At 40.5% G+C, this 22,941-nt stretch overlaps 2 long non-coding RNA genes across 11 annotated transcripts in view; one reads left to right on the forward strand and one right to left on the reverse strand.

Annotated features, from left to right (window-relative positions):
- The window catches only part of LOC119566742, a 114,113-nt gene that overhangs the window by 78,687 nt on the left and 12,485 nt on the right, over positions 1-22,941 (reverse strand). For all 10 annotated transcript variants that reach the window (XR_006291158.1, XR_006291155.1, XR_006291149.1 and 7 more), the window contains 2 exons: positions 20,010-20,095; positions 16,295-16,433 (listed from right to left, as the gene is read on the reverse strand). This is a non-coding gene — a long non-coding RNA (uncharacterized LOC119566742). The remainder of the gene's footprint in view (positions 1-16,294; positions 16,434-20,009; positions 20,096-22,941) is intronic.
- Positions 1-22,941, forward strand: part of LOC122465986 — a 35,459-nt gene that overhangs the window by 8,931 nt on the left and 3,587 nt on the right. Inside the window, exon 2 of the long non-coding RNA XR_006291161.1 lies at positions 1,780-1,902. This is a non-coding gene — a long non-coding RNA (uncharacterized LOC122465986). The remainder of the gene's footprint in view (positions 1-1,779; positions 1,903-22,941) is intronic.

Genomic DNA, 22,941 nt, shown 5'->3' on the forward strand with positions numbered 1-22,941 from the left:
TACTAAACTGCTCAAGATAGGTAAGACCAAAGCAGACTGTGAAGAACTTCAAAAAGATCTCACAAAACTAAGTGATTGATTGGGCAACAAAATGGCAAATTTAATGTGAATAAATGTAAAGTAATGCACATTGGAAAAAATAACCCCAACAATACATACAATATGATGGGGGCTAATTTAGCTACAACTAATCAGGAGAAAGATCTTGGAGTCATCGTGGATAGTTCTCTGAAGACGTCCACGCAGTGTGCAGCAGAAGTCAAAAAAGCAAACAGGATGTTAGGAATCGTTAAAAAAGGGATAGAGAGATAAGACGGAGAATATCTTATTGCCCTTATATAAATCCATGGTACGCCCACATCTTGACTACTGTGTACAGATGTGGTCCTCCTCATCTCATAAAAGATATACTGGCATTAGAAAAGGTTCAGAAAAGGGCAACTAAAATGATTAGGGGTTTGGAATGGGTCCCATATGAGGAGAGATTAAAGAGGCTAGGACTTTTCATCTTGGAAAACAGGAGACTGGAGGGGATATGGTAGAGGTATATAAAATCATGAGTGGTGTGGAGAAAGTGAATAAGGAAACATTATTTACTTATTCCTATAATATAAGAACTAGGGGCCACCAAATGAAATTAATGCGTAGCAGGTTTAAAACAAATAAAAGGAAGTTCTTCTTCACTCAGCGCCCAGTCAACCTGTGGAACTCCTTGCCTGAGGAGGTTGTGAAGGCTAGGACTATAACAGGCTTTAAACGAGAACTGGATAAATTCATGGAGGTTTAGTCCATTAGTGGCTAATAGCCACAATGGGTAAGGAATGGTGTCCCTAGCCTCTGTTTGTCAGAGGGTGGAGATGGATGGCAGGAGAGAGATCACTTGATCATTACCTGTTAGGTTCACTCCCTTTGGGGCACCTGGCATTGGCCACTGTCGGTAGACAGGACACTGGGCTGGATGGACCTTTGCTCTGACCCAGTACAGCCATTCTTATGTTCTTATACCCATTGCCTGTACATATTTGAGGCAAGTGCAGGCTACAGAAATACGCACACAGGATATAGCATTATTAGATGGAAGAATACTACATAGCCATGCAACTAAAAACTAATATATCCCCAAGAAGGGCAGATTTAAGGTTGTACATTTAACTTTAAGCTTGTCAATTACTACCTTTTGTTGCTTAACCTTGCAACTATGGCCTTGCAAATGATCCACACAAGAGGACTTTTGTACCATCCCTGTGTCCCACTGAAGTCAGTTGGACATCTGTGCCCATTCACAGGTGCACCAGATAGATTGCAAGACTGGGCCTTAGTGTTCTCTTAACAAAGGACCTTATTCTCACTGGTGTTGAAATCAGTGGGACTACTGGTGTGAGTACCCTCTCATTAATGAGAATAAAGGATTTGTCATCTGGCCTATAGTGTGTTGTGTGGAATGTATATATCCATAATCAAATGCAGAGTCTGATTAATAGAAAATAGGCACAATTTATGCAGAGTTCTCATGTACTTGTTCAAAAAGCAAAATGTTCTTCTTCAGCCTATAGCATATGTGTATGTATATATATAGAGAGAGATATTATATCTCATTTGTGCATGCATGCAATAAATGGTGCCAATTTTCTGAGAATAAATCTCTAAAAGGAAAAATTACATAGTAAAATGTCTTACACCATTTTCTGAAATGTAGGAGGAGCCTGACTTTGAAATATAGCACTAATTGAATAAGTGGGCTGTTTAAAATTCATTTCAGTTCATTTTCTTTTTTTCCAGTAAATGTATTCAATGGAATTCTTACAATTCACTGGGACAGAAAGTCTTCCAAGATGCCTCCATGGTTAGAGGGAGAATTCTAAAAGGCTGTGTTTTAAGAATCAGTGATGTAAAATGACACAGGTAAATGTAGGCTGGTTATATTTTAAAGTATGCTGCGTGCAGTGTGTGTGTCAGGAATGCTGAAGCAGGAAATGGCTTGGATTGCAGCTGAGACACTATGTTGTGTTTAAGTTTGTGTGTGAAAGGTGAGCCCTCCCAGCCCTTTCATCACCATGACTGTGATTAAAACATTGCCGGCCTGGAACTAAGTGTAAGGTGTGCATTCCATTCAACCAGCTGCCAGTCTTTCAGTTAGCTGGTTTGCAGGTTGTGAGAGAAGACATGTTCCTGTTTTCAGCACATGGGCAAAAGATCGTGCTCTAGCGAACTAAACTGTATAGAAAATTGAGCCTTTTCTCTGTTTATGCTATAGCTTCCTCTATACATCTGTTCATACTGTACAAGTGACAACAAGAAGATCTTTTTCTACTACTTTGCTTGCACACATTTGTGTGTGTTTAAGAAAAGAAAAAGGCCTACTGCAAAGCATTACTTATATATTTGAATCATGCACAAACGTACGTAGCACACACGCCAAAAAGAGACAACTTATTTTCACCTGTGATTCATGAGTTGTGAAAGCTACACAGAAAACATCTGCAGTTTTAAAGAATCTCCTGCACTGCAAGCAGGGGTAGATGCAAAATCTTTTAAAAGGTCCTGAAGAAGCAGCAGCCACAGGTGGATAGGGGAGTTATCAAATAAATGACGGTCTTGTAGGTAAAGAACCCATAAAGCAAACGTATGAACCAATGCTTGAATTAGTACAGTCTGAATTATACTGGATTAAGAAAATATCCAGGAACAAATAAAAATCAGCATTTTTAATTTACCAGTACTGTGTTGTCCAGAATTCTGTACCTTCTGCTATTTTATTTGTATGCTATTTTAAATACACTGAATTGGCAAACAGTCAAAGTTTGTCCTGAACAGGGATGGTGTTAAAAAGAGAAAAAGTAAGGGGCACTGGAAAGCCTCATGAAATAAAGGTTCTGGAATTATACCACATAAGTTGGGGGAGCAAGCAGGAAGGTTTCAGTTTTAACTCTAGAAGATGACTGTAGAATTGTTATTACAGTGAGTTCCTTTGAGTCTCCTCTGGGTTTCTTTTCACAACCATAAGAGGAAGAGAGAGAGATAACCAGCAGGAAATGGACAGTCACTGCTATGTCAAATAGTACTGGAATTCACGATCACATCTGGCTAGTCAAACATGAATGGTGTCGCCCTTACTCTCATGATTCTGAGGAATTTTAATTGTTGCTGTGACTGAACAAGATGGCTGTATAGTAAGAATAAGATGTGTGCTTATTCTGATGTTTATGCATCTTTGCAGCCTTCCTATGTTTACCATAGCAGAAGAGTTATTTTAAGGAGCCAGTGAAAATAATTCTCCTTCCAGAACTCTACCAGTGTACTCTGACCCTAAATGTAATAGTTTCAAAATGCAAAAAAACTCTCCAGAAGGCTCCATACACAATCACCTTTTTTTATCAGGGTTACTGGTTTAAACACCTTATATTTTTCTGGTGCTGCCTTATGGCTTGCTCTATGAGAATACTTGCTATCCTCACCCAGAAGATGTAATGGTAATTTAACTTAAAAGCATAATTAATTCAATCAAGAATGTAACTAATTTTTTTCAAAGCTATAAATTATAAAGTCACTTCCTCATTAGGGTCACCTTGGCATTTGCTTTTTCCACCAGGCTTGTTAAGGATTTTACATGTGGAATGAATGCAGAAAGGCAAATGATCCGCAATACAGCTCAGAGATGAGCATTTTACCCTAAATTTCCTCGCATTGCCTGTTGGAATGATTGATTAGTCTTTGTAACATGATAGACTTTCTAGTCAAGACCAACCTTGCTTGTATAGCAAATATAGTTGAGCACTTACCTTTTCATATGACTTTTGTGACCATATTGATTTGAGACATTCATGACCTTTGCTGCCTTGCACAAAGAACACCAAGACCAAATTAACAAATTCCTCCTGAGGTAAATTCATTTTGCACATTGGGGGTGAAATCTTGGCTCTGTTCAATTTAAAAGGAGTTTTGCCATTGACTTTAACAAGGCCAGGATTTCACCTTTGGTGGCTTGACTTTTTGTGGATTCTTCCACTGCACCATAGTATCTTCTTAAAGAGTGGGAAAGGGTTAACCGAAGACACAAGATTCCCCCCAAAACTCATGTATATGTTGTAGAAAGTGGCTCTGTAACTTCTTTTTAAAGTATATTGATCTTTGATAACATCCTAGTGACTCCAAAGATACTAGAAAGCATTGTTATGCATTGATGCTGCTTTTGGGGCCAATCCAGCTTTCCTAGCATGTCCAAAATTCTTCAAAAGGATTTCAGGGGGCTTTAAGGAATACAGGATCAAGCTGTTACATGCAGCCTATAAAGGCTTCTCAGGTGTTATCATCAATGTAGTGCCATTACAATCTCTTGAGGATTTTCAGTATTGTCTCTACGGAGACACTTAGATACTACAACGACAGGTGTCATTATAAGAATCTAAGTAGATGGATTATGTTACAAGGACTTTGCTTGCTCACAAGAAATATCATGGAAAGTACCTAACTACACAAAATATGGCACCATGGGATAAGTTTTCAACCTATGGCCTCCATTTGTGCCTCTACAAAATTGTCATTGCACATACATGGACTCACATTTTATGGATACAAATACCTGCGCATGAACTTGAACCTTTCTAACACTGCATACATGCAGGTAGGAGCATTTTCAAAAGTGTGCATTTGAGTTGCACCTATAACCTACAGGTGCATGTATGTGCCCTCACAATTTTTGCATTTGCACAGAAAGAGAACATGCACAGCTGGAAATTCAGTCCTGTGTTCTGTTGCAGTATCAAAAGCTTATTTCTGAAGGACACTGTGGAGTCACTTAGACTTAATTTTATACTAAGAAGAGGAAAGGAGGAGCTATAAAAAATGAACAGAAATAATTAAGAAATCTAAGTGAAATGTAATCCACACACCTTCTGGGTGTGTTGTTCTGTCTCATCTAGTGGCACCAAGACCACTTAGAGAGAGAGATAAAATGAGTTTGCTCTACAGCCTTCACTAACAGCCAGATGGCTTTTAGCTCATGCGGTAGAGGCTCATGCACTAAGGTCCAGAGGTCCTAGGTTCGATCCCACCCGCAGATGACCAGGCTCTGTTAGCATTGAAAACACATTTCTTAATTTACACATTTTCCCCATAGCATTAGAAAACTAAGCATGACAGCATTGTGCCAATGTATGAGCACCAGAAAGTGAAACTGACTAATCTAGTTTGTCTTTCCAAGTTGAGTGACATGCAAAGTATATAAATAATGAAGATGGTGAACTACAAATTTTAAATTATTTGTGTTAATCAACCGTGGGGTTAGTAACGTTGGCAAAGATTGTTTTAAATGTTTTTTTTTTTTTACCTTGACATTGTCCATTTTAAGTAGATCTGAGTGGTATAAATGCCCTGTGCATTTTTTATTTTTTATTTAGTAGTCAGCATCTTTTATTTTTTATTTAGCACAGCTGTATAACCATCCACTTCTGTTTTCACATCCCTGAAACTTTATGCTTTACCAGTAGAGCTTTCCCCAAATATTTATTTAAATGTGTAAAACTAATTCACTTCATCTGTTAACTTCCCCAAATACACTTGCAAACCTCCTTTCCAAGTACCAGTCCATACAAAAAGCTCATTTTCAAGTTTGAATGCTCAGACAGTTATCAAAAGTGAATCTGTTTGCGCAACTAACCGACTTTATTGTATATTTAAAATTATGGATTTTACTTTAATGTTCAACTACAAAAATGTTGGTAGCTTTGGTTAGATATATGCCACACAATCAGGGTACACAAACAATATCACACAGCTTGTATAACTAACCAATGGAGTGCTAGCTTTTAACAACTTCAGTGAACTGCTCAGAACAATCTGCAGACCAAGAATTGTTCACTGAATAAATTTGCGCAACCCCACCCCACAAATAATTTATTGCCTCACCTCCTTTATTGGGAGAGTTTTGGTCATGCCAAGCAGGAAATAGATACCACAAAGGGCAGAGGGTCCCTCAACAATCTGGCCTCAGGAGAAGACAAGATGCTCTGGACACTGCCACACCTAATGGCTGGTTAATCCGCATTGCTGGGTTCTTATTGGCTCCCAGTTCCCTCTTCCCCACCACTCCTGGAGGCATTTATTCCTCCTCCCAGGCAAAAGAGCCCAGTGTTTGGCCCCCTTTCCATTCCCCCCTCTTCCCCTTCAGGAAGTGGATGGCTGTAGGGTGATGAGTAGGGGGTCTCAACCAATTCCTGTTTGGCATCTGAAGCATTTTCTTATAACCCATAGTATATTCTGTGTTTATTGCCTTCTCTCAGCACGCAGGAGGTCTGGCTGTGGGGAGGGTACCATTTGGAGCTATATAATAATGTTTGCAGTTTTTGGAGCAGGTGACCTGCTAGCAGGGGCCAGTTTGCAGAGTCGGGGGCTGATCTATGGCAGATGGCATTGGTCCTGGCTTTCGGTACTGGTTGGTGCAGCAGAAAGGGTTGTGAGCATCATTGTCTCTTGCAGGTTAAAGCATCCTTCATCTGGACCTTCATCTTTTTCATAAAAGTATGACAGAGTATATCAGCTAGGGTCAGAACCATGTTCTAATCTGCTTGGGTGTTTTTGAAGATCCTACTAGGTACCTATCTGCATCTTTAGATGCCTTTGACAATCTGGCCCCCAATAACTGAAACTGCAAAGGCTAGGAGTTATGCAATTTAACTGACATACTAAAATTTGATAGTATTAGTTTAAACTGTATCACACTGTATGCAGTGAAAAATGTCTGGACATTTTAGTTTTATATTGACATTTATTTCCTATTTCTACCATTTCTTTACTGTACAAATATGAGGCCTAATCCTGAAAGCCCTTACTGTGATCATGATGTGCATAGTACCACTGAAGACTATTGTTTTGTCTATGCTAAGAATGTTTAGCAATTTTTCCACTGCTGATCTAGTAGCTCCACCAATGATAGCAATAGCTCTGCACAGCCTAAGATGGCATGCCTGCATCCAGTCTGTGCTAGACCAATGGCAGGAGAACTGCTAAAAGTTCTCAGTGTAGTGAAATACTTAGACTGCAGTACAACATCACATGAAAAAGGGTTGATGCAGTTATTCAAAATTTTCACTTAGCTTCAGGTGTTATAATTTTTGTTCCCAGGTTGGATGATTTGTGCAACAAGCCAACATCAAGGTGAATTTTAAGGGGTGTGTGTGTGTGTGTGTGTGTGTGTGTGTGTTTAAAATTCACATTTTGAAATTAACACTCTGATTGGCTAGATATGCAATTCCAAATCTGCTCCGAACAGGACTAGAAACAATCATGGTAAAGACACCTGCACCTAGTCTGCACTAATGTGGGATGATGGGATGAATTGCACCCTCAGCAAGTTTGCAGATGACACTAAAATGAGGGGTGAGGTAAATATGCTGGAGGGTAGGGATAGGATCCAGAGAGACCTAGACAAATTGGAGGATTGGGCCAAAAGAAATTTGAGGTTCAACAAGGACAAGTGCAGAGTCCTGCACCTAGGAAGGAAGAATCCCATTCACCACTGCAGGCTGGGGTCCAACTGGCTAAGCAGCAGTTCTGCAGAAAAGGACCTGGGGATTACAGTGAATGAGAAGCTGAATATGAGTCAACAGTATGCCCTTGTTGCCAAGAAGGCCAACGGCATATTGGGCTGTATTAGTAGGAGCATTGCCAGCAGATTGAGGGAAGTGATTATTCCCCTTTATTCGGCACTAGTGAGCTACACCTGGAGTATTGTGTCCAGTTTTGGTCTCCCCTCACTACAGAAGGGATGTGGACAAATTGGAGAGAGTCCAGCAGAGGGCAACAAAAATGATTAGGGGGCTGGGCACATGACTTACGAGGAGAGGCTGAGGGAACTGGGGTTATTTAGTCTAAAGAAGAGAGGAGTGAGGGGAGATTTGATAGCAGCCTTCAACTACCTGAAGGGGGGTTCCAAGGAGGATGGAGGTAGACTGTTCTCAGTGGTGGCAGATGACAGAACAAAAAGCAATGGTCTCAAGTTGCAGTGGGGGCGGTCTAGGTTGGATATTAGGAAACAGTATTTCACTAGGAGGGTGGTGAAGCACTGGAATGGGTTACCTAGGGAGGTGGAATCTCCATCCTTAGAGGTTTTTAAGGCCTGGCTTGACAAAGCCCTGGATGGGATGATTTAGTTGGTGTTGGTCCTGCTTTGAGAAAGGGACTGGACTAGATGACCTCCTGAGGTCTCTTCCAACCCTAATATTCTATGTTTTCCACCAGTGGAGTTGCATTGGTCTGGAACCTGAAGATTCCCAGACTGTGGTATGTGTCCAACTGTGGTACGTGACCTTGATGTTCCATCTATTCATTTCATAACCATTTTTAAGTAGCTGGTACATGAACCAGTAACATTTGGGTGCCATTGGTTAGGCCATTAGTGGGAGAATTGCTAAAAGTTTTCATTGCAGACTCAACCCATAGGAGTGGTCACTTGTGAAAGGATTGCAGGATCGAGCTCATGCTGTGGTGGCCTAAAATTCTCTTTCTTCTACAGCATAATTTTCTGACATTCTAGCAATGGACACATTTAATCATTTGCATGCACGTATATGTTGGCTAATAAAGGAGGATAGATGAGGTGTTGGGTTATAAATCAATTGAATAGTTCAAGTGATCTTTCTCACAGGGATATTGGACTTGGTGGTAATGAAATCAGGCACTCCCAATGGTCACCTGGAAATAAGACTCAAGGCATCTCATTGTTTTGTTTGTTTGTTTGTTTGTTTTGACAGGGGGAAGGGTTCTTTACTGAATTCCCCCAGACCAAAACTGTGGGGCAGTTAGCCAGCCTACAGTTTCACACTTGCCACATATGAACATATCATAAAGTTCTGTGTTCAGTGACAGTCAAGCATCTATAAATGTACATGTGAAAAGTCCTGACTCCACTGAAGAGGGGGATGGGATAGTTTTTGTCTAGGAAAAACTTACAAAATACTCTTAAATTCCATTTAGTGGGGTTAAGGTTTGGAAATAAAAGATGTCTTAAAGCTGATACTGAGACTTCTAAATTACTTGTCACAGAAATCACATCTGTGTCTTTGTTCTCCTGTGATATCTTAATGTTACATGAAGAGCATGCATAGTTCAAGAGAGCTATTGGTCTTTAGGACACATTCAGGGAAAACAGCAAGGCCGATCTGTTCTTCATGGCTTTTGCTAAGGGATGAGTTATGGAAGGTATATTTGGGGCAATGTGGAGCATTATTTATTAACGTGGACATGGAGAGACATCCTGGGTGAAGACCGTTCAGATCCTGCTGGTTTATTTTTTGTGACTTTTTTTAATGGTTTTTCATGTACGTATACCTAAGCCAAACAGAAATATACACATTTAAAATCCAAACACGTTTTCAAACACAAAATGTCCGAAATCAGTACAATTTTGGGAGGTGTTGCCAATACTGAGGAGAACCAGAATATCACACAAGAAGATCCTGGATGACCTTGTAAACTGCAGTAATAGAAATGGGATGAAATTTAATAGTGCAAGGTCATGCATTTAGGGACTAACAATAAGAATTTTTGCTATATGCTGGGGGCTTATCAGTTGAAAGTGATAGAGGAGGAGAAAGACCTGGGTGTACTGATTGATCACAGGATGACTATGAGCCACCAATGTGATATGGCCATCAAAAAAGCTAATGCAGTCTTGGGATGCATCAGGCATAGGTGCTGAAAGTAGGGACGGTGGGGGTGCTGGTGCACCCCCTGGCTTGAAATAATATAGTTTCTGCATTCAGCACCCCGATTATAAACATTGTTCCAGCTCCCCTGGCCTCCGGTCAGGTATTTCCAGCAGAGACAGGGAAGCGTTAGTACCATTATACAAGGCACTGGTGAGATCTCATCTGGAATACAGTGTGCATTTCTGGTCTCCCATGTTTAAGAAAGATGTATTCAAACTGGAACAGGCATAGAGAAGGGCCACTAAAATGGTCTGAGGAATGGAAAACCTACCTTATAAGAGGAGACTCAAACAGCTTGCCTTGGTTAGCCTAACCAAAAGAAGGCTCAGGGGAGATATGATTGCTCTCTATAAATACATAAGAGGGATAAATAACAGGGAGGTAGAAGAGTTATTTAAGCGCCCATGTGGACACAAGAACAAATGGATATAAACTGGCCATCTACAAGTTTAGGCTCAAAATTAGGTGAAGGTTTCTAACCATCAGAGGAGTGAAGTTCTGGAACAGCCTTCCAAGTGAGGGCAAAAAACCTAACTGGCTTCAAGACTGAGCTTGATAAATGTATGGAGGGGATGGTATGATGGGACTGACAACAATGGCATTTGGCCCATAGGCAACTGCCAGTAGCAAAAATCCCCAACAACTGGATATGGGACACTAAATGGGGAGAGCTCTGAGTTACAACAGAGAATTCTTTCCTAGGTATCTGCTTGGTGGGTCTTGCCCACATGCTCAGAGTCTAACTGATGATCATATTTGGGGTCGGGAAGGAATTTTCCCCCAGGTACGACTGACAGAGACCCTGGACGGGGGTTGCCTTCCTCTGCAGTATGGGGCATGGGTCACTTGCAGGTTTAAACTAATGTAAATGGTGAATTTTCAGTAACTTGAAGTCTTTAAACCATCTTTGAGGACTTCAGTAACTCAGCCAGAGGTTAGGGGTCGATTTCAGGAATGGGTGGGTGAGATTCTGTGGCCTGCAATGTGCAGGAGGTCGGACTAGATGATCATGATGGTCCCTTCTGACCATAAAGTCTGAGTCAATTCTGGTTCAATGAAAAAAGATTTTGGGAGCAATCCAAGAATTTCAAATTTAGCTCCTTCATTCATCCAATCCTATGACCAAATTCATCTACAGTATAGCTCTATTGACTTTAAAGATTCACCATGGATGAATCTGGTCCCTAACTACACACAGTGCTGTCAAAATGCAGAAATAGCTGGACTTGCACCTGCTTGCCTGATTAGGCTATAGAAAGAAGGCTGGCACTGGCTCAGTATGCAAAAACCGTATATCCGTCATGATGAAGATCTAATCCGGAACATTCTACACAGCTTTATTCACAATGTGTGTCAGTAGTGGAGGGGTGGGATTTATCGTGTTCTTCTCACCTATGGATATTATCTTTCTAATTAAATGTAGATGCATTTCACTTTTTATTCTACATGTGCATACGTTTTCAAACTACTTATTTACTGTCTGACTTTTTTTTTCTACCCATTCCCCAAACTTCAAACCTACTAAGTAAAAATCATGGACATGGATCTAAAATGGAATAAGTAATTTTTTGATAGCTTCTTGCTAACTCTTTAAAGCTCTGTGCAGCTGCTGGTGTATGTTTGTGCTGGCATTGCAGAGTGGAGCCCTGGGAATAAGGAATCTGATTTCAGAGAAACAAGAGCTAACTTCAAAGCAGAGAGCAACTCTCCCCAGCTGATAGAACTTTTAGTAAAAGAAAACAACAATGAAGCAAGAAACACACTAGTAATATCTCCTGTTAGTCCTCTGCAATCCTTTTCAAAACTTTCTTCTCATTTATCTGATTATATACTTCCATCTCCAAATTCTCTTTTGTGACGGTTTTACCTTTTCTGTTAGTTTAGGTGTCTGATTGTATATTTCAGTGTGAGACCACATTACTTCAAAGCACATTATATTAGTGATTAAAGGGCAAAAAATAACTCCTGTAATTGCAATATATATCCTTGGAGATCTCTACAGAGTGGGGAAACCAATCTGAGGCCTATTGGATGTATGTTTTTTTAATATAGATTAAGAAGGCATTATACACTAGTAATGAGCTACACTGCGCTTTTCATTCACTGGTGCTATGGTATTTAAACATCACAGCTAATGTAGTTTAGATCATATTTTTCCTGGAGTGACAAGGTTGATATAAACAAGTTGGTCTCCAAGACATGTATTCTATATTTTAAGAAAGGCCTGGTAAATACAGAGTATGAGAAGCTCTGTTGATAACCTATTTATCTCTTTCATGGTTTAAAAATAGAATTTGTTTAAACAAAAGAGAAAAAGTAGTCATTTGGGGTCCCATCCTGCCCTTATTTAATTCAATGGGAATTTTGCCATTGACTTCAATGAGAGTGGGTCCAAATCCTAGGTGCCATTGACTTAATCTTTAGCTGGTGTAAACTGGCATATCTCCATTGCCAGTTTTCGCTGGCTAAAGATCTGGCCTGCTATATTTTTTTAAATGATTCCCAAGATACATTATTGGTGTGCAATAACTCTTTTGCCTTACTTATGTAGAATTTTTTTCCTTTCTGCTTCTGCAAGCATAATTTGATAGCAATAATCATTATATTTTTTCCGTGGGAAGGCTCTTGAAAAGTTGCTCTTTGAGTAAAGGAGAACAGCACTAGTTTGTTTAGTTATTCTGACTGGATGACGGATGAAATGTCAGAAATAATTCCACAAAACGATGATGTGTAATCCCACAGGATGAATGCCTGCATTAGAAATCCCACTGCAAGTTTAATTTGCCAAAACGAAGCCTTCTTGCAAAACTGCTTATTACTTTTGTAAAACAGTAATAAAGTAACATTTACAAATTATAAACCAAGAGCAAAGAAAATGGCTCTGGAATTATTAGTCCTCATTGATGACTAAATACAGTTGATGTATTTGTACTAGTAAAATCAGGATTTAACTGAGAGCCTTTCTACAGTCTTGTTCACATGAAGTGCTGAGCATCCTCAGCTCCCATTTGCTTCAGTGAGCATTGAGGGCACTTGGAACCTCAAAGGACCATGCGGTCCTCAGGTAAAGATCATGTGGTAGTTACTCTGCACGTGGGGACAAGGTTTAGTGGTTTTCTGACTCTAAAAGTAAACTGGAAATTTTTTTTGAAAGGCATAGCAAGACTGTAAATAAAAATTTGTTTAAGTTCCCAAACCAATAATAGAATAGATATATTGCAGGCCTATTATTGTGTTTGGTCTCCTCGCACTGACTCAACATCATCCCTTCTTGGTAACAGCAGGGACTGGAGAAGCATTTGAGTTGGGTAGCATGGAGCACAGGGTCTTGTATTCCAAGTAAGAGCTGGAGGCAGCATCCCATCATCCAAGAAGGTTCAGATGAGTTCTTAGTCTACAGGGGTACATGGAGCAGCACAGTATGAATCCAGAGAGATCCAGAAGGAGCAAGGCAAAGATGGGATAGGCAGAGAGGTATCTAGGGAAAGACTTCCCTGGGGAAGAAAGATTCAATTGGTGAATAGGTTTGGGTATCTGAGTGAGAGGAATGGGGGTAAGTTACCCTATTATATCCCTAAGAAAAAGGATTTCAACTAACAGACACTTACACAGATGGACTCGTAGGGACAGACATAGAAGAGACACAAGGCTGGAGTTTGGGTGGGAGTCACAGAATGAACATCCTCAGGGATAGAGAAGAGACAGGGTAAAGTGGTTGAAGGATAAAATTGCAGAGGGACCCACTGGGGACAAAGTTTGCAGTTAAAGGGGTTGTTGAGATTGGAGTCCCCTCTCCCAGGGGACAATGGGAGCTGTTCAAACAACTTCCTTCTGAGTGGATGCACATGATGCCTCCATCCCATAGGACAAACAGGAGGAAACAGAAAGCATTCACATCTCCTTCTCTTGGGGGGGAAAATGGTTGAGGATGCAGATAGAAAACTAGCACAAACTACAGAGAGCAGGTGGGTGAGAAATGGTGTCATATTCAGGGGAGAGAAGGAGTTCTCCATTTCTTGGGAGGCAGAATAGAGTTCACACCATTTCTTGGGAAATAGAAGAGACTGTGATTTTTATTTGGTAGAGGTCAGGAAGAGGCAACCAGAGGACAAGAAGCAATTTAAGTTTTAATCTAATCTCAGTCTTATGAGTGATACATCACAGCCAGGGACTAACTCATACATTTACATGATTTAACAGATCTATTCCATTTTTAACTTTTATGGTCCATATAGACCAAAAACAACCCAAAAACCACAATGAAAAACAAAATATTTGAAAATCAGTCCCTCCTTATTTACTAGAGTTCAGGTTTCTCTATTTCTCTTGCAAGAGCTAATGACTTCACCCACAAACTTGAAGCATGACATTTTCTTCTCCTCCATGCCCTACTGATGGCCTTAGTTTTGCTCTCTGATTTGAGACATACAGAGAAAAAGTGAACTAACAAATCATCATACAAAGTAGTTACTCTATTAAGTTAAACTAATTATCCAAAAAGCATGAGGAAAAGGCATGCCTGTCTTTGCAGATCGCCAACCCAGGGTGTTGTTTCATTCTATTTGGGAGGTTTTTAGTTCTACACACTAGATATTCATACATTAGTGTCTAAAAGAAGTGGACCAGGAAACACATTTTTCCTGAGTGTAACTTGCTCCAGATCTTATTAGATATCTTGCATTATTAAGGCATCTTTTGTTCTAGAGTCCCAAATGTTTTCTAAATGGAAATGCATACTACACACATTTCTTCTTTGGCTGTCCAGCACCAGGAATACAGTTGGTAAAGACTGTCCTCACCAGGCTTAATTCCCAGAAGTGCCCTCTAATTTTGTGGGCACAATTTTGAACCATGTAATTAATTGGGGATGGAAATGGTAGCAACTATTGGACAGCTACCTACCTGGCTTGCTCACACAGAGAGGTTGGTAGATCTCTACTTGCTACCATCTACCCCCAAAATTAATTGTTGGTGCAAAACTAGGTCCATAGAAATAGAGGCCACTTCTAAAAAATTTGGTTAGTTTGGGGAGTCTCTGTCCAGATACGAACATATTTCAGGGAGTAGGCCAATTACTAACTGATGTGTATTATACCTTATCTAAAGGGCTCCCAAAAAGTGGTCTGAGGACCTTAGGGAGTCGGCTGGTCACACGGTGCTGCTCCTTCTCACTTACAGCCACTCAATTTAATGAAAATACTGTATATACTTTTGTACATTTATACAATTTTAAAATTGCTTGCATGAATAGTGGCAATACAAAAGTATTTTACATTTACATTTACATTACACGACATTTTAGCTATCTTTTTAGCTTGCCACAGGGATGATATGTACAGGTCACATACTGGGGGAGGAGATGCTTTGGGTGATCTAAATAGGAGGTAAGTTGGTCCATGACACTCTTCATTAAAATGTAGTCCATTCTATCAGAGTTTGAGAAGTCATGTCCTATCTAATGTAACTGTGGGTGGTTTTAATTTCCCATATAAATGTCTAATCCTTTTTTTGAATCCTACTAATCTCTTGGTATCGGTTATATCTCGTGGCAATGAGTTCAACAGGTTAATTGTGCTGTATGTGTATATTTCCTGTTATCTGTTTTAAATTTGTTACCTTTCTGTTTCATTAAATGACATCTTGTGTGGGTAAATATGAGAGCCAGGCTTGCCTTCTCAATACTATTCACTATCTTGTATACTTCTATCATTTCCTCTTTGGGACTGCTCAGTTTAGAGAGGAGATCAGCCAATCTCCTCTGTCTTTCCTCATATAGAAGTCTCTGTACCTCTAATCATTTTTGTAAACCACAGCCACACTGAGAGGCAAAAAAGAAAACAGTGCATGCTGGTAGACTGTAGGAATTAACAGGGTGCAATGTACATCACACACATACACTGTGCTGGGCAGTGAACATTCCCTAAGGTTTGTGTAGCACTCCCAGGCAACAGTGGTAGGGGGCCATATAAACACATATCCCAAAAATCTTTGCATTCTCCTAGAATTTTAGCCTCACTGCTGGTGCTATAGTCCTTTGATCTTCTGTTCTCCTTTAAAGATAATAGGTCCTTAGAATTTTCCATACCAAATCAATATATTGGTCCATCAAGAATGGTAACACAGTTCCAGCAGTGGCTAATACCCAGTGCTTCAGAAGATAGTGATTACCAGAGATGTCTCTTGGGTATGGCAAATTGGGGCAACCTCTCCGGGCCCCGCACTTTGGGGGTGCCCCATGGCTGCCGGTACAATTGAGCAGCACCAGGTGCGGTCGGTCCCAGACATGATGGATTCGTCACTTCCTCCCCGGGCCCTGCACCCTCCTAAGGATTACCCTGGTGATTACCATTCCCATTACGCACCTAATGAGTGGCACAGCTCTATATATGATATATTATCTATGTAGACTGATCTAATCTTGCAGTATCCTAATCTCTGCTTCCAGTTTTTTTAGTTTTTTAAATGAGAAGACTGGTATTTTTCCTGTCCCGATTGGAAAGATTAAGAATAAAGCAAGGTTAACAGCAACTAAGAAATACAATTTGTGATTATCTTGGAGATATGTTGTCATACAAAAAGAGTATGTTTACCTGTATGCCTGTTGAGATGAGAAACTGCAGGGGGTGGGGGAGAGAGGAGGCTACAGATTGCTTCCCTTTATCCTTTCTAATGAACATTGTTCTTGAGTTCCATGGAGTAGTCAGTGAACTGGATGGTCTCTGCACAGCTCTATTTAAAAATCAAAATAAAATTCATTGTTCTATAAGGAAAATATATTTATTGGCTTAATATTCATGTTTTACATATCTGAACCAAGGCTGCCCATCCCTTTCTCTGTGATTTTTATTTTTCCCCCCATGGTGAAACTGAGTTCCTTTGACAGAAATAACTTGAATGGAAAAGATGGGTGGTAAGGAAAAAAATACATTCTTTGCACTTGTAATAACATGTAGCACTTTAATCTTCAAAGCATCTTACGAATATTAAATCACTTCACTCCTCAGAGGGAGGGAAGTATTATTAAACTCTGTGTCTTAGTAAAACGGGTGTAAGCCCGTATCTGCATAAGATTAAGCCTGTTCCAAAGCAAGGTTAGATTCATTGTGTTTAAGTGCATGCAGCAGCTGGCATCCTAGCTACACCAAGGCTCTCAAAATTGCTAATATTGGTGTTCGCAATGGAGGGAAATTCTTAGGAAATTTGCCCTAGTGGAGATGGAGCCATGAGGACTTGCCAAAGCTTCAGAGTCTCTGTTCGAGCCAGAAATGGATCTTGGGAGCACCTGAATTCCAATTTTCTGCTCAGTCCACAATTCTTCCATGGTAGATATGTAGAAAACATCACTGAATAACTTCAATTTAATAAGCTCTACCCCTTTCTAATGGTGCTATGCCTATGAATTAGAACATTACTACTAGGAGTGTTACTTACAAGGTGTACAAGCACATATCTTTATTTTTTCCATAATTAACCACAATCTCAACTGTCCTGGAGACTTTAATCTACTAGAGTACTTCCTAATGGGGCACATGTGTCAGTGATGCAAATTATTCCGCAGCAGTCAAGAGCTATGTATTTATGAAGACCCTGATTGCATCCCTGACATACCAGCAAAGCAAATAAGGCTGTGTTCAAAGGGCTCTATCCTGAGACCTGCTATGGCCCCTTTCTGCTGTTTTGGTATCACAAAAGTCTACACAGGGATAAAAGACCTGCAGCTGTCCCAGATCAGCGGACTTGGGCTCACAAGGCTTGAGCTGCAGGGCTAAAAATCGCTCAGTAGACATTTGGGCTTAGGTTCGAGCCCGAGCTCTGGGCTCTTTCATCTTTGCAGGATTGAGGCCATCCCTTAAACAGCCAAACCAGTAGGGGAATCACTGAGTTACATTAAAGATGGTGTAGCTCCCAGTCTTGCCAGTGAAGGGGATTAGGGGGTATGCTGGAGGTGTGGCTGGAATGCTCCACCTATCCACCCCTTGAGGGTGTTACTGCTGACATGAATTAAAGCAGCCCAAGGGATCATAGGAGAACAAAGGTGACATACACCTTTATACCTCCGATGCTCACCTCATCGGGCCTGGGACAGGCCCAGAGATCAGGGTCAATGAATTTGTTGATGTACTTCTAAGCCAAAAAACAACTCTAAAAGGACATATCGACTTTTGCTACGCAAAGCTCTTCCTGCACTTCAATACACACCAGGTCTTACCACCCAGTACAGGAATGACAGTAGGTGGGTCCATTAATTACAATATCTTATGTTGCCTCTGGTGGTTTAGGTGGAACAGAGATATATAACCTCCTAAAATATCCACAGTAGCCCCAAGATAGCAGCCAGTCTTTTTTTTCAATCCTTTCAATTATTTGAATATCCTAATTCTTTTTCTGGAATGCAGTTTGCCACTATATTTTGCAATTATTACTTTGCACAATAAATTCATAGTTTTTGAGCCTCTGTCTCTAAAAAACAAATCACCCTGAATGTGTTGTCTGTGGGAAATGAATGTGTGTGTTTCATCCAGATATATTTTAAATAATTGGGGAGGTGGGGGAAGGGGGAGTGTCTTTAATAAGAGAGCAAAAGAATCAAGATACTTTTTGTAGTAAAATCCTGACTAAGCTATGCTCTCTCTGTAACAAATCCCCTGGCAAGAAGCCTGTCAGTGGACTGTTTCCAAGATCTCAGTCTGAACAGCAGCCAGTGCTCTACAGAAGAACAGGCCCAAGATGGCTTATCACCTTTCACTTCTGACTCCTCACCCTGCTGCCTCATGCTTTGTGAACTTGAAATCTTGTGAGAGAATACTTAGCTGTCCTGTTTACAAACAGCCTACTTATTTCTCCAGATCAGCTTGGAAAGACACATCCAGGTCACCTGATCCTGTGTTGTCACAGAAACCATGAGCTTCTGACTCTTCCTGTAGTTAAGCCAAAAAGCAGCAACATCTGAGTGGTTGGAACTGGTGCTGGATTGCTAAGCTGTCATTCTTCACCGAATTCACTTTGGGCTGTAAACCCTGCCTAAGTTTTAACATGCAAGGCCATATTGGAAGCCATCACTGTTCAGAAATCTTCATTTATTTGCTTTGCATGAAGAAAAGATTAATGTAGATTTTTGTTTACCTCAGCTTCAAAAGCTGATTTCTGCAGCTCTGCTCTCCTTTATTCTTACTAAAGTTTAAAATTATGCCAGCAGCTTCATGCAAATTCTTTCCCTTATTAGTTCAGTTTCCAGGCTGACATTTTTGTCTCTGTTATAATTTTCATTTGAACTAACCATCTACTTGTTGGGTTGCTCATTTGAGTCCTGAGGCTTTGCTGAGACACTAGCCAGGAGCCAATTGCTTGATGTTTTGTTTGTTTGAGAAAAGTAATATAATAATAATTAGAAACAATGAGTCAATGCTGGTGCTCTTCTGGTTCACAATCCTTTCTTTCTTGTTAACAGTAAACAACACAATGTCTCGTGTTGGCCAGTTCTGCTGAGCTACATCCAGTAGTGCATTACATGCCATTTTATTGACTTCAGTGGGGTTGCATGGAGTAAAAATGAGGGAAGAACTTTTAACTCTACAATATTTATAGCTCCATAAACATTTAAAGATGATTCTTTAAAATCCTTCCCGCTTCTGATCTAGTGACCTAATTTAGGAAATGTTTACATTTAGGCTTGTATGCAGTACTGTAGCTGTGTCGGTCCCAGAATATTACAGAGACAAGGTGGGTGAGGTAATATCTTTTATTGGACCAACTTCTGTTGGTGAGAGAGACAACCTTTCGAGCTACATTATGTAGCTCAAAAGCTTGCCTCTCTCACCAGCAGAAGTTGGTCCAATAAAAGATATTACCTCACCCACCTTGTCTCACATTTAGGTTTGTAATCTGACTTGCTAAAATTAGTCCTTTTGTATCTTTCCTCCACACCAGAACTTTGGCATGGGGGAGGGTAGATCACTGAACAGTAGTAAAATCATAAGTTGCACATAATGTTCAGCTGCTTTTGTGCAAAGTTGAACGTGGTGTGTGAATACGATGTCAAATGCATGAGAAACTCTTTTATTATTCCTATAGGGACTATAGTGTGTACACCTTGCTAGAGCAGCTTCTTTGTGTTAGAAGACTATGTGCCTGCCATGTCTGATAGCCAAACAGCTGCTGCTTCTGCATCTTCTGCTGATATTGTCAGTTCATACCCTGAGATCAAGCCCAGGGCACAGTGTGGCTCTTTGCATGTCAAGATGAATATAATCAATTCTGATCCCTTTTTAACACACGTGTTAATAGTGGAAGATCAGTAAACATTACCCTTCCCTCTGTGGCACTGAAGTCTTGAGGGGAGAATCCTCCAAAGAAGAAAGGAGTGTGGTAATGTCCTGTATTGCGTTACATCCCTGAAATGCGAGGAAAAGGACAGTGGAATTCAGACATGACAGAAGTTATCCCTCCAGAGACTACATGTCTTGAAGAAACAGTAATTGCTGAAATAAGGCTTATAGGACCAATGTCTGAGAGGCCAGCTTACACACTGAATGTAAGTGTGCAATTGGGCATACATTTTTGCATTTGGCCTTTGGGCCTCCTCTTTTAACAATGGGTATTGCAGTTCATAGCTGCTGCTGAAGGCAGTGGGCCATGTTGAAAGGGGATTCAATTCCTTGTGACTTGCACTTTCCTCCAGCCCCATCAACATGTATATTACTTCAACTTACACTTGGGGGCTTAGAACTGCAAGCCCATCCCAACAGGACCTACAGGAAGGAGAGGCGCATTCCTCCCTTTGCTCTGGCAGGGAGTAAACTACCTCACCCCTTTTCCGGATGCACCTAAGTGCCCTGTTTGCCCACCAACTATTCTGGTTGGCAAGTAGGGGGGAACACAGTCCAGGCTTCTCCCACACCTCATTCTTGCCCCACTGCCCTTGCTCAGGGGTTAGCAGCCCTGCTCTCATTCTGCAGTTGGAGTTGGAGCCTGAGCAGCCTTTATTTGACAAAATGGGGGACAGGGTTAATCCACTCTGTGGCTGAGTAAGAGCTATGCACACGTAGTCCCTTAGGGCTTGATTCTTCAACCATATTCTTAACCCTTATTGTCAATGGGGGTGTTTGTTAGAGTGAGTATCAACTGCAGAATGGGGCCCTTAGACTCGCACCCGCTTACCAACATGTAACTGACACCACCACCACCTACGAATTTGGCCCACAGCATCTGAGTGTAGGAAAGCCTAGGGCCTCTGGTGAAACTCACACTCCAGAGAGACAAGTAGAAAGGAGCCTAGCAACAAAAGCAACTAACAGAAAGGTGTGAGAATGTGCAGATAAAAGCAGAACCGTCTCCAGCTTTACGCTACTGTATCTTGTGGCTCCTGAAAGAGTCAGCGACTGCAGCTTAAGTTCCTTTATACATCTGTAAGTAGTTGTAAAGGGGTATGACTTTGAATTTGGACCTCTTTTGTGTGCATAAGATATTGGAAGAAATGCCCTAACATAGTTCACTCCTTTGTAAACAGCATCATTGGCAATAGGGTGTATCCTTCCTCTTGTTCAGGGCTGGAGAAGGAAAAAATAGTTTGTTTGAATCAAAAAAAGGGTGGGATCAGAACCAGAATTGTAATACAAACAAGAAAATTAGGAGTGGAACTTGCAGTAAATCTACAGGCCTAGCAGAAAGTCTCCTGCAGACTAACTTAAATATAGGAGTATTTGTTAGTGTTAATGAGGTAATTATTCCAACAGACAGGGACGCATGCAGATGTGGGGGTTTTATACCGGGCTACACTTTCCAATGTGCCACCAACACTCACAATTTAAAATATGTCCTTTTTTTTATTGTTAGAAATTTCTGTACAATTATACTCCCTCTTTAGAATCCAAACAGAGGCAGGAGAAAAGAGTCTCTCCTTCTTCTCCCCTGCCTATCCCCATTAGAAATCCTCTCCATTCCTGGTCCGTCCTTTTCTCAAACAAGATCCCTTCCATCTCCCTACCCATCTCCTGACTCCTAAAACCACTTGAGGATTATCCAGTACCCTGAGTGTTGAGACAGATTTATTTTGCGGAAAATCCCATTTTAAATCTGCCAGGTGCTTGGTAGGATGCACAGGTTCAAAATGCTCTGCAAAATTTTAGCACATTATTTTTGAAGGAATCCAGTGAATGGATATGCCATGGTACTATCCTGTGCTTCTTCCCATGTAAGAGTAAATAAATCAGCATCTCATCTTAATAATATGCAGGGTTTTCCCATTAGATCCCAGAATCTCCCACTGTAGATATACAACATTTTCTGGATATCAACAAAGCGCTCGAAGTATTATTTATACTCAAGGCTAGAATGATTGCCAGGAAAATAATTGTTTAAGAACTGGAAATCAGAAAACAAAATTAACATTACTGAATGATATTCAGGCCTAGTGATTTGGCACACTCAGCAAAGACCACATGTCAGTTAAATGACAAATATGAAAGTTCCAAAAAACATATGGTGATATTTCTGGAAAATCTCTGACAAAGCTTAATGTAGTCAGCTTTCAGCTTTGTATACACTTTGTGGGAATTCCAAGTTATGACACTTTGATTTCTATTCATGCTCTATAAGAATTTCTTGGGTTGCGGGGGTAGGGGGTTGTTTTGTTCATTAAAAAATAATTAAAATTTTTAAACTTTGAGGAAAGAGAGCTAAACAAATTAAGCTCTCACCTACTAAATAACAGACATAAAATTCATGTTTATATGAACGATTAGTCTCTTTGATCAAAGTAAAATGCATTTTTATGTTCTTCCGTTTGGACCCCAAGTGTTGCTGTGTTCCATGTCATCTCTCTTGTTCTCTCTGTCTCCCTTTGAAGTCTATGGTGTTTCAGACCCTTGGAATCATTATGAAGTGCAACCTGGAAAATTCTCAGAGCCAAGACAAAATATTCTGGTATCCAAAAAAGTGTCATTAAGAAAGCTATGTCCCAGACATACCAATGTCAGTGAGTCCTAGGGTGATCTAGGCTACTCTGCGTAGTGCCTTAATGTAGGTTGTTCCAACTTGCAAACCAAAGTTGGAACATTTTAAGAAACAAAAGTGGCAAGGACAGTACATGTAATTTGATTTCTTGGGACTCTCTGTCTTGTACTTTATTCTCTGTCCCGGGCTACATTTGTCTATCATCTAATTGTAGGTACCTTGCACTCCTTGTCCCCTTCCCATGGCTTGACCATTGGGTTTGGCTGAGCTGTGTTTAGTACAGGAC

Source organism: Chelonia mydas, chromosome 5 (assembly GCF_015237465.2).
Source record: "Chelonia mydas isolate rCheMyd1 chromosome 5, rCheMyd1.pri.v2, whole genome shotgun sequence".
NCBI classification, from domain to species: Eukaryota; Metazoa; Chordata; order Testudines; family Cheloniidae; genus Chelonia; species Chelonia mydas.